Source organism: Bison bison, unplaced genomic scaffold, assembly GCF_000754665.1.
Source record: "Bison bison bison isolate TAMUID 2011002044 unplaced genomic scaffold, Bison_UMD1.0 scf7180017864352, whole genome shotgun sequence".
In the NCBI taxonomy this organism is placed as follows: domain Eukaryota; kingdom Metazoa; phylum Chordata; class Mammalia; order Artiodactyla; family Bovidae; genus Bison; species Bison bison.
This window is the reverse complement of record NW_011494924.1, coordinates 2,223,366-2,232,562: the sequence shown is the minus strand read 5'-3', so window position 1 is coordinate 2,232,562 and position 9,197 is coordinate 2,223,366. Positions and strand designations below refer to the sequence as shown.

Sequence of the window (9,197 nt, the reverse complement as noted above, 5' to 3'; positions counted from 1 at the left end):
CCCCACCCCACCCCCACTAAAACAAGAGTAAAAAGATGGAGGCAACAGAGAAAAACTACATCAGGAATTTTTCTGAAATTGAGATTTAGCTCGGAACTTCCTCAAGACACAGTCCAGCACCTTTCATTAACACACTGTCAGATCAGCCAGTGAATAAGTAAACTAGCATAGCTCCAAAAGAAAGGTAGGTTTCAATGTCTCTCAGGAAAGGAAAAGGTCAGTAGTTGGCAACAGGGAACAGGCTGACTTGCATTCAATGAGACAATAGATGTCGGTGTGCTTTGTAAACCGCAAACCATTGGATAGATGTTATCATTTCTGCAGGTAAAGGAAAAAGATTCCCTTCTTTCATAAATTAAGTTATCCTATAAACACTCATGAATTCCAGCTTAGATAACTGGCCACAGTGATACAGAAATAAATAAGGCTAACTTCCAACTTTTGCTAGGAACCAGATGGGGAAGGGCAGTGACCTCTGAACCTAGGGTGAAGAGTAACATAGGTTATATTTTGTCTTCTCTCATCTAGATTCTTTCAAAAAGTGATTTAAATAAACTTGAAATAGAAGCAATGCCACCTGAACTTGGAATACAGATGTAAATGTTAGGAGGACTAAGCTGAGGACGGGTATTATTGAACAGGATTTGTCACTTAGAGCAAAAAAAGTAAAAACACTCGAGGCATGGACATTTTATCTCCTGAGAAAAGAAACGATATATATTTGTCTGCACAGACAATTTGTTTCTTATCCCAGAAAAAAAAAATTAGCATACAGCTCCTTATATAAATCGCATATGTTGGGGCTCTCTCTCTGTCCTCCTCCCACCTCTAAGGCTTTCCCTTTAGTCTCCTCTGCTGGTTCCTCCTCATCTCCCCACCATCTAAAGGCTGGAGGCCACATGCCATATGGCATGGCCAAAAAAATAAAACAAACAAATAAATAAATAAAAACTGAAATAGTGACTGATTAGGCTATTCAGAACCCTCCAGTGGCTAATCAAAGAGTAAAAACCACAATCACTATATTGGCTTACCCCGTCCTAAGTATTTGATCCCTGCCTCCAATTGTTTTAATTCCATTTCTTACTCCTCTCCCCTTTGCTCACATCCCTCCAGCCACACAGCCCTCCTTGATGTACCTGCTTGGAACACACCAAGCCACACACTCATCTAGGGCATCTTCTAGTTATTCTCATGATTGGCTCCCTTGCCACCTTCAGGTCTCTGTTCAAATGTCACCTTCTCAGTAAGGTATTCCCTAGCCACCCAATATAAAATACCACCACTCCTCCACACACACACAGGTATTTTTCTTTCTTTTTTTTTAAATTGCCATACTATGTGCCATGTGGGAATCTCTGAGTACCCAGATCAGGTAAAGGAACCTGTGGCCCCTTCAGTGAAAACTTGGGAGTCTTGAACACTGGACTATCAGGAAAGTCCCTGGTATTTTTCTACTTAGCTTACCATGCTTTTTACGTGTCCCTATCTGAGTATTATGTGTAATATAGCTAACACAATGCAAATTTCTCAAGAGCAAGAATATTGTTTTATTGACTGCTATATTCTCAGCTCCTGGTATATAGCAGGTACTCTTGAGGCATTTGACCAAATGAATGAATACAGGAACTCTAGGCAACACGATTCATATCAAACGTCTTGCAAAATGCTGATAGCTCTATAACCTTCTAAAGGGAAAAAATGAACAACAAAAAAGAAAGAGATCATGTAGTCTGCATAGCACTTTACTCCCTCACAACAATTGTTTGCAATCTTCATAAAAAAAGAAACCCTTTGAGAAGAAATTAGTGCCTTCATTTTATGGACAAGAAAACTAGGCTCGAAACACAGAAGGAACATAACTGGTCAGCAGTAGAGGAGACACTGAACCCCAATCTGCTTCCAAGGGCTTCCCAGGTGGAGCAGTAAAGGATCCGCCTGCCAAGAGAGGACACGGAAGAGACACAGGTTTGATCCCTGGGTCAGGAAGATCCCTTGGAGGAGGAAATGGCCACCCACTCCAGTATTCTTGCCTGGAGAATTCCATGGACAGAGAAGCCTGGCGGGCTACAGTCCATGGGGTGGCAAGGAGTCAGACACAACTGAGCACGCACGCATGCAGGCAATCTGCTTCCAACTTTGTGCCCTTCCCTTACATCATGCTTCCCCTAAGTCATGAAATATGAAATCACAATTCTGTGAGGGGCACTTTCTAAAGGATGTGAAATAATGAGTCCTGGGTCTTCAGCTCTTTGATGGAAAAGGATCAATGAAAGGCAGAATGTCCAGCAGCAGTTTCTGGCATTGGTTTGGTCATGAACTCACTCAGTTCTTCTTTCTAAGCCTTCTCATGTGCATCATAACTCTGGCCTCCATAATTCATGGGCCTAAAGTGAACACCAATTTGACAGACATTTACCAAACCCAAACACAGTCTAGGAATTATCACATGCTCTGGGGAGGCATAGCCTAGAATTCATGTCCCAGCTTCATTCACTTTATTCTTTGTGGGACTCTAGGCAAATCGATGTAACAGAACCTTAGTTTCGTCATGCACAAGATGTGAAGCTATAGAACCCACCTTATGGAATTGCTCTGACGATTGAATGGGCCTTTACAGGTAATGGATTTAGTAGCACCTTTGTGACTATTCAGTAAATATTAGCTATTATTATGATCATCACGTGCTAGACACTAGGATACAGCTGAAAAAGGCAAGGCAAAACGCCCCAACAAGTGCACGGCTGTAAAAGAGGAGGAGGAAAAGCTAACTCGGTGCGATGTGTTCAAGAACACAGCAGCGAGCTTACTGCGACTGCAGAAAGCGGTTAGAAAGATTTCCAGGGAAGTAGTATTTAAGTTGGGTCGTGAAGAGTGAGAGTTCCAGAGTGGACCTGCCAGGTAGGACTGGACTTTCGGACAGATCACATGCAAAGCCCCAAGTGCAGAGGAAGCCGCAAAATTCTGGGATCCGGCAGCGGGACGCGTAGGAGAACACAGCGCCGCGTCTGATCACTTCGGACTCGGGAAGATCCCTTTCTGCGCGCACTGGAGCCCAAAGTGGTGGCGGCAACAGGACGCGGACGCACCCGCCTAGGACAGGTCCCAGCCCCTCTGTGGGCCCTCAGGTTCCTCCCGGGGAATCGGAGGCCGCTGGCCAAACGAGATTCCTTAAGGCGCCCTGGGCAGGCCGATCAGTGGGCGTCGGACCGTTAACCCGGTACCTCCCGCCTTCCCTTGAGTCCCCCACCTCACCACGCTCGGCTCCTGCAGATTCCCAAGGTGCTTCTCAGCGCCAGAGCCGCCGAAGCCTCAGCTAAGGCCGGGCCGGGGGCGGGGGCCCACCGAGGGGCTGGGGCGTAGGCCCCGCCCCCCAAACTCCCGCCCTTTCGGAGGGCCCCGCCCCGCCGGGAAGCGTGCCTACGAGCGGACTGCGCCGCCTAGGGGGGCCTCCGCCATGTTGAGTACTGGCAGCCGATTTACAAGAGTGGCTTGTAGTGTCCCCTAAATGGGGACAGCTAGGGTTTCTGGATTCCAGCAAGGAAAGTTTTGGTAACAGAAATAAACTTGCCCTCAATCATACCCCTTTTGGCTTCGGGGTTACACAGTGCGCATGTGTAAGAGCGCAGGTTCTAGGTGCGCCTGCGCACTGCGCCGCCCACAAACCCGAGTACAATTAACAAATGCGTGAAGGATAAGCAAACTCGCTGCTGCGTCGCTATGCAACCTTAAGAACCTGAAGCGCCAAGCAGCTTCAGGCAACACAACATTCACACCGTAGTTGCTCAGTGTGGTTTGAACACGCATGGCATTGCACAGGGTTTCTTTTTGCCTGAATATCCTGCATCCGTTCGGAAAAATGCAGTTTGCTTGATTTTCTGCGTGAGCCTGACTTTGTAGAAGACTAGAAGCGTTATTCCCATAATTTTTGTGCATAAATAATCAGTGCACTTTTCTAGCATTGTAAAATTCCATTTACCTGTCTCTCTTCTCCATTCAGTGGTTCTAAATTTCTGTGTGTGTGTGTGTGTTAGTAACTCAGTCGTGTCCTACTCTGAATCGTGGTAGCCCACCAGGATCCTCTGATCATGGGATTCTCCAGACAAGAATACTGGAGTGGGTTGCCATTCCCTTCTCCAGGGGATCTTCCCTACCCAGGGATCGAACCCAGGACTCCCGCATTGCAGGCAGATTCTTTACCATCTCAGTCACCAGGACTTGGAAATTTTTAGTTGGAGTTAAAAAAAATAACTGGGGAACTTCTTCAAATGCAGACTCTCGGATTCTAACACTAGAGTCAGTGTTGTGAGGGAAGAAGAGATCCCAAACGTTTGACAGAGAAAAAGATGCAAAGACTCAGTTGTGTGGGAATCAACACTGGAGAGATATTCCCCTAACAGGTTGTGTGTAAGTGTTCACTACAATATTTGGAATGTTACACACATTAACTTAAGGGTTTTTGCACATACTTCTGCCATCTCCTGGATCAGTTTACCCCAAACTTTTGAATTAGCTGATAACGTCTCCTCCTTCAGGTCTCAAACGATAATTCTTTAGCTAGATCTTCCCTGATCATGCTATTTAAAGTAATACCCTATCATTTTCTATCGCAGTTCTCTTTTCACAGTACTTTTTACTTGTTTTGGTTTACCTATTATTTTTCTCTCAGGTGGCCCTAGTGGTAAAGAGCCCGCCCACCAATGCAGGAGATGTTAAGAGACTAGGGTTCCATCCGTGGGTGGGGAAGATACCCTGGAGGAGGGCATGGCAACCCACTCCAGTATTCTTGCCTGGAGAATCATCTGGACAGAGGAGCCTGTTGGGGTACAGTTCATAGGGTCGCAAAGAGTCCAACACGACTGAAGTGACTTAGCACACACGCTCTTGAAAGCTTAAGCTTCATAAGAGTAGGAGACTGACTTATTCCTAGCATTTAACAAAGAGCCTGACACATGGTAGGTGCTAAACAAGCATCCATGGAATGAATGAAGTCAGATTCAGTGTTACAAAGGTAAATGACATAAAACCCATCAACGAACCACAGGATACACTTTAAGACCAAGAAGAATATAGGTTTCAGACTATCCAGACATAACAATAAAGGACAAATGGAGTAGAGGAGTATTAAAACCAGGGCTTCCCAGGTGGCGCTAGTGGTAAAGAACCAGCCTGCCATTGCAGGAGACATAAGAGACGTGGGTTTGATCCCTGGGTTGGGAAAATCCCCTGGAGGAGGACATGGAAACCCACTCTAGTATTCTTGACTGGAGAATCCCATGGGGTGGTCCACATGGTCTCAAAGAGTCGGACAAAACTGACACAAATTTAGCACACACACACAAGATTAAAACCAAACAGTAATCTTTGATCTTTGCAAAAGGAAATTCGTTCGTTCATTCTCTTATTCATTTACTCATTCACCCAGTAAACATTCTGAATATCTATTCTGTACTAGCATTGGATAATAATACAATGTATTAACAGCAAGTTGGAAATTGTATTAAAACATAACGAGATAGTACAAGTGGGTATTTTGTCTGGGCCAGAACAGAAAGAGGAGTTAGCTGATATATGAGAGCGGACAACATGCCTGTTAGAGATACTGTAGGCTTTGGGAGTACATCAGCCTTCAACTATCCTATCCTAAGTGCCAGGAACGTTTAGAACAGAAAAACGTGTTCAGGGAATTCCCTGGTAGTCCAGTGGTTGGTATTCCACAATTTCACTGCAGGGGGCCTGCGTTCGATCTCTGATCAAGGAACTAGGATCCCACAAGATGCATAGTAAGACTGAAAAAAACCCACAAAAACTGTTCATCTACAACACCTGAATCGCTTGGGATCCAAGAGCTCTGTAGGAAAGACTTAATCCAGCTACAATTAGAGCCTGGCCATGTTCAAACCTGTCTGATGAACTACAGTGGGGGGAAGGCCTCAAAGGAGGGTGGATTGGACAGAGAGATAACAAACCAGTTGAAAGAAAAACAACTCTGGTCCCCTCCAAGTGAACTGGGGTTCTTCCTTTGTGCCATAAATTCCATCTCTGGGGATATGCTTTATAATGTAACCCTTTTCCAGGGCTATAATGTGGATTCTGAACCCCAGACTTGCTCATTATTTATAGATATTCCCCCTACCCCATGCCAAGAGGCTGCCTGGACTGATTGACTTTCTTTCTTTTTAAAATTATATATGTGAACTTTCAAAGTGAGGGGTTAAAAAAACATATATATTTTTTTCTAATAGTCTAAAATCTATTTTAAAGTTCTTTAAAAAAAATATTTATTTGGCTGCGCCGGGTCTCAATTAGGGCACATTGGATCTTTGATTTTTGTTGTGGCATGTGGGATCAAGTTCCTTGACAAGGGATCAAACCCAGGACCTCTGCATTGGGAGCACAGAGTCTTAGCCACTGGACTACCAGAAAAATCCTTGTTTCAAAGTTCTTAAATCCTTTATCTAAGGTGTCAAGAGAATGGAGGATAGAGAGTTTGTGTGGAAACATTTCTGGCTGTGAGTCCTCACCCTTCTTGGGAGATGTAATGCTCAAAACAAGTGATTGAAAGAGAGGAGTTCTAGGAGGGTTTGAGGTACCACATCCAACCCATTGCAACTGGGGAGCATAATGACTGGATCCACCTCCTGCTCAGGAAATCTATCAACAAGAGACAAGCCTGTTAACTGCTTTGGTGGCAGACTTAGGAGAGTGCTGCTATATTGGGGTTATCCTACTCTCCCAGAATGCCAGATGTGGACTAAGTAAAAGAGAGCCTCCATAGGCCTATCCTGGGTCCTCTTCAGCAGAGCCTCCTAGAGGAATAAAGGGACTCCAGACATAAGAAGATAAATGACCACTGACAGGAAGAGATGCCTTTGCTAAGAGGAGTGCAGGAGATGGGTCCAGCAGGGAACCCCTGGAGGACCCATAAAAGTTCCCCGTGATGCTTTGTTGATGGACAGGAACAGCTATAAACATCTGCCAAATCCAGAAAGCACAAAGTCAGCTACGATACTAATTCAAAGAAGACTTTTCTGACCCCTTTCTCCATTTTCCTCTCCATGTCAACAGCCTGAGTGACTAAGGTGGGCTAAGGATAACAGGGGAAAAGTTGAAAAATAAAACAAAAGCTAATAAACTCTAAATAATTCCCCTCTTTCTCACTGCAACCTAACTGCCTGAAGCAGCGCTGGGGGCACCAAAAGAGTATAACATCTTGTGGGACTTCCCTGATGGTGCAGTGGGTTGGAATCCACCTGCCAATGCAGGGGACACAGGTTCAATCCCTGGTCCAGGAAGATCCCACATGCTTCAGAGCAGCTAAGCCTGTGCACCACAACTACTGAGCCTATGCGCCTAGAACCTGTGCTCTGCAACACGAGAAACCTCCACAATGAGAAGCCTGAGCATCAAAACAAAGAGGAGCCCCTGCTCTCCCCAACAGAGAAAGCCTGGGCAAAGCAGCCAAGACCCAGCACAACCAAAATAAATAAATAATTTTTTAAAAAGAATATTGCATCTTGTGTAGATTGTGAACAACTTGCTGCTTTCCATCAGAGTCCATTCATATATCATTAAACAAAATATTGATTAAGCACCCATAATGTGTCAAATCCTATGCTAGACTCTGGGAGAGACTGAAAGAATAATAACACATGGACTGTGCCTAAAGCCTCAGTCCACAGACTCACATGAAGGCTGGTGGGTAATGTATATTTCACAACCTACAGGGTGGTAAATTCTATAAAAAATGGAGTGGCTAACTTTGTAGAGGTGGTGACATTACAACCTGATTATGAAGGATAAATCTGCTGAGCAGACAAAGATAGGAAGGGTGTTCCAGGTAATGTGCATGAAATGGTGACATGCAAGAGCATGGATTATTGGGGAATACTGGGGGTTTCCTCTGTGCATGCCTCTGGCTGATTCTGCCTCTAGATTGGATCTTAAGAGTCTCCTTGGATTTATAATTAGATAATAATACAGTCCTCTTCATCAAGTGGGTCTCTTCCCCTCGATCCTGACCCTGACTCAGTGGGCAGGTCTCATTCCAGTCCTTTCCCTTTTCACTGACCAAGTCAAGCTCTATGTACCCACTCACTCAAGCTTGACATTTCTTTTTTTTTGGCTGCACCAGGTCTTAATTGCAGCATGTGGGATCTTCAGTCTTCATTGCAGCATACAGGATTTTTTAGTTGCAGCATGTGGGATCTATTTCCCTGACCAGGGCTCGAACCGGGGCCCCCTGCATTATGAATGCAGAGTCTTAGCCACTGGACCACCAGGGAAGTCCCAAGCTTGACATTTCTTGATGTGAGTGCCATCTGCTCACCATCATTCAGAGCCTGGGCCGTAAAAGCATGTACAGGGACAGCTCCCATAGGTCCTTTGCAGGGGACATGGGTTCAATCCCTGGTCTGAGAAGATGCCACAAGTCACAGGGCAACCGAGCCCATGTGCCATATCTACTGAGCCCACATGCCACAACTAGAGAAAGCCTGCACGCAACAGTGAAGACCCAGTCAGCCAAAAATAAATAAATAAAAATTTAAATGAGCCCGTAATTATATTCTAACCTGAGACTCTATCTGCTGCTTCAGGTGATACAGCGATTAAAACTCTAAGAATCTGGACAGGAACCAAGAGGAACATGCCAGGAAGAACACTGGACTTGGAGGCAGACACACTCCCCTGGGTTTGAACTTCTGGGCTCTGCCTTGTGTCTGGAGCAACCCACCTTCCCTCTCTGAGTCTCAAATTCTTTTGCTGGCAATGGGGATAATAACACTTACCTATTAGAGTGAAAAGTGGGAGATATAAGTAGACAAAGGGAAGGAGGAGTGAGAAGAGTCTAGCAAGAATCCGAGGTTTCTGAGCTCAAGAATGGCAATGGGTTTCCAGGTCCCTAACTATTAATAGTGGTTACCTCTAGGGAGAGAGATTGGAGAGCGGCCTCTTTTAATTTAACAAACTTTGGTGTTGTCTCAATTTTATTTTTTTACAAAGAGCATGATTCAAGTTTGTAATTAAATATATATTCAGTACAGGTGTTATTCTTCAATAAAAAGGTTTTTTCAAAACTTATTTTGCACAGAAAGTCATCCAGGAGGGACTTCCCTGGTGGTCCAGTGGTTAAGACTTTGCCTTCCAATGCATGGGATATGAATTTGATCTCTGCTAAGCCAATGGCACCCCACTCC

General features: G+C 44.9%; 1 protein-coding gene and 1 non-coding gene across 2 annotated transcripts in view; both read right to left on the bottom strand.

The window, feature by feature from the left end:
• The window catches only part of CEP250 (centrosomal protein 250kDa), a 47,743-nt gene extending 44,354 nt beyond the window's left edge, over positions 1-3,389 (bottom strand). The window contains exon 1 of the mRNA XM_010854905.1: positions 3,251-3,389. The gene's annotated coding sequence lies outside the window, so the exon portion shown is untranslated. The remainder of the gene's footprint in view (positions 1-3,250) is intronic.
• Positions 3,390-8,212: 4,823 nt separating this feature from the next.
• Positions 8,213-8,285, bottom strand: TRNAM-CAU. Its single transcript has one exon. It is a non-coding gene; the product is annotated as a tRNA-Met (tRNA).
• Positions 8,286-9,197: the final 912 nt, after the last annotated feature.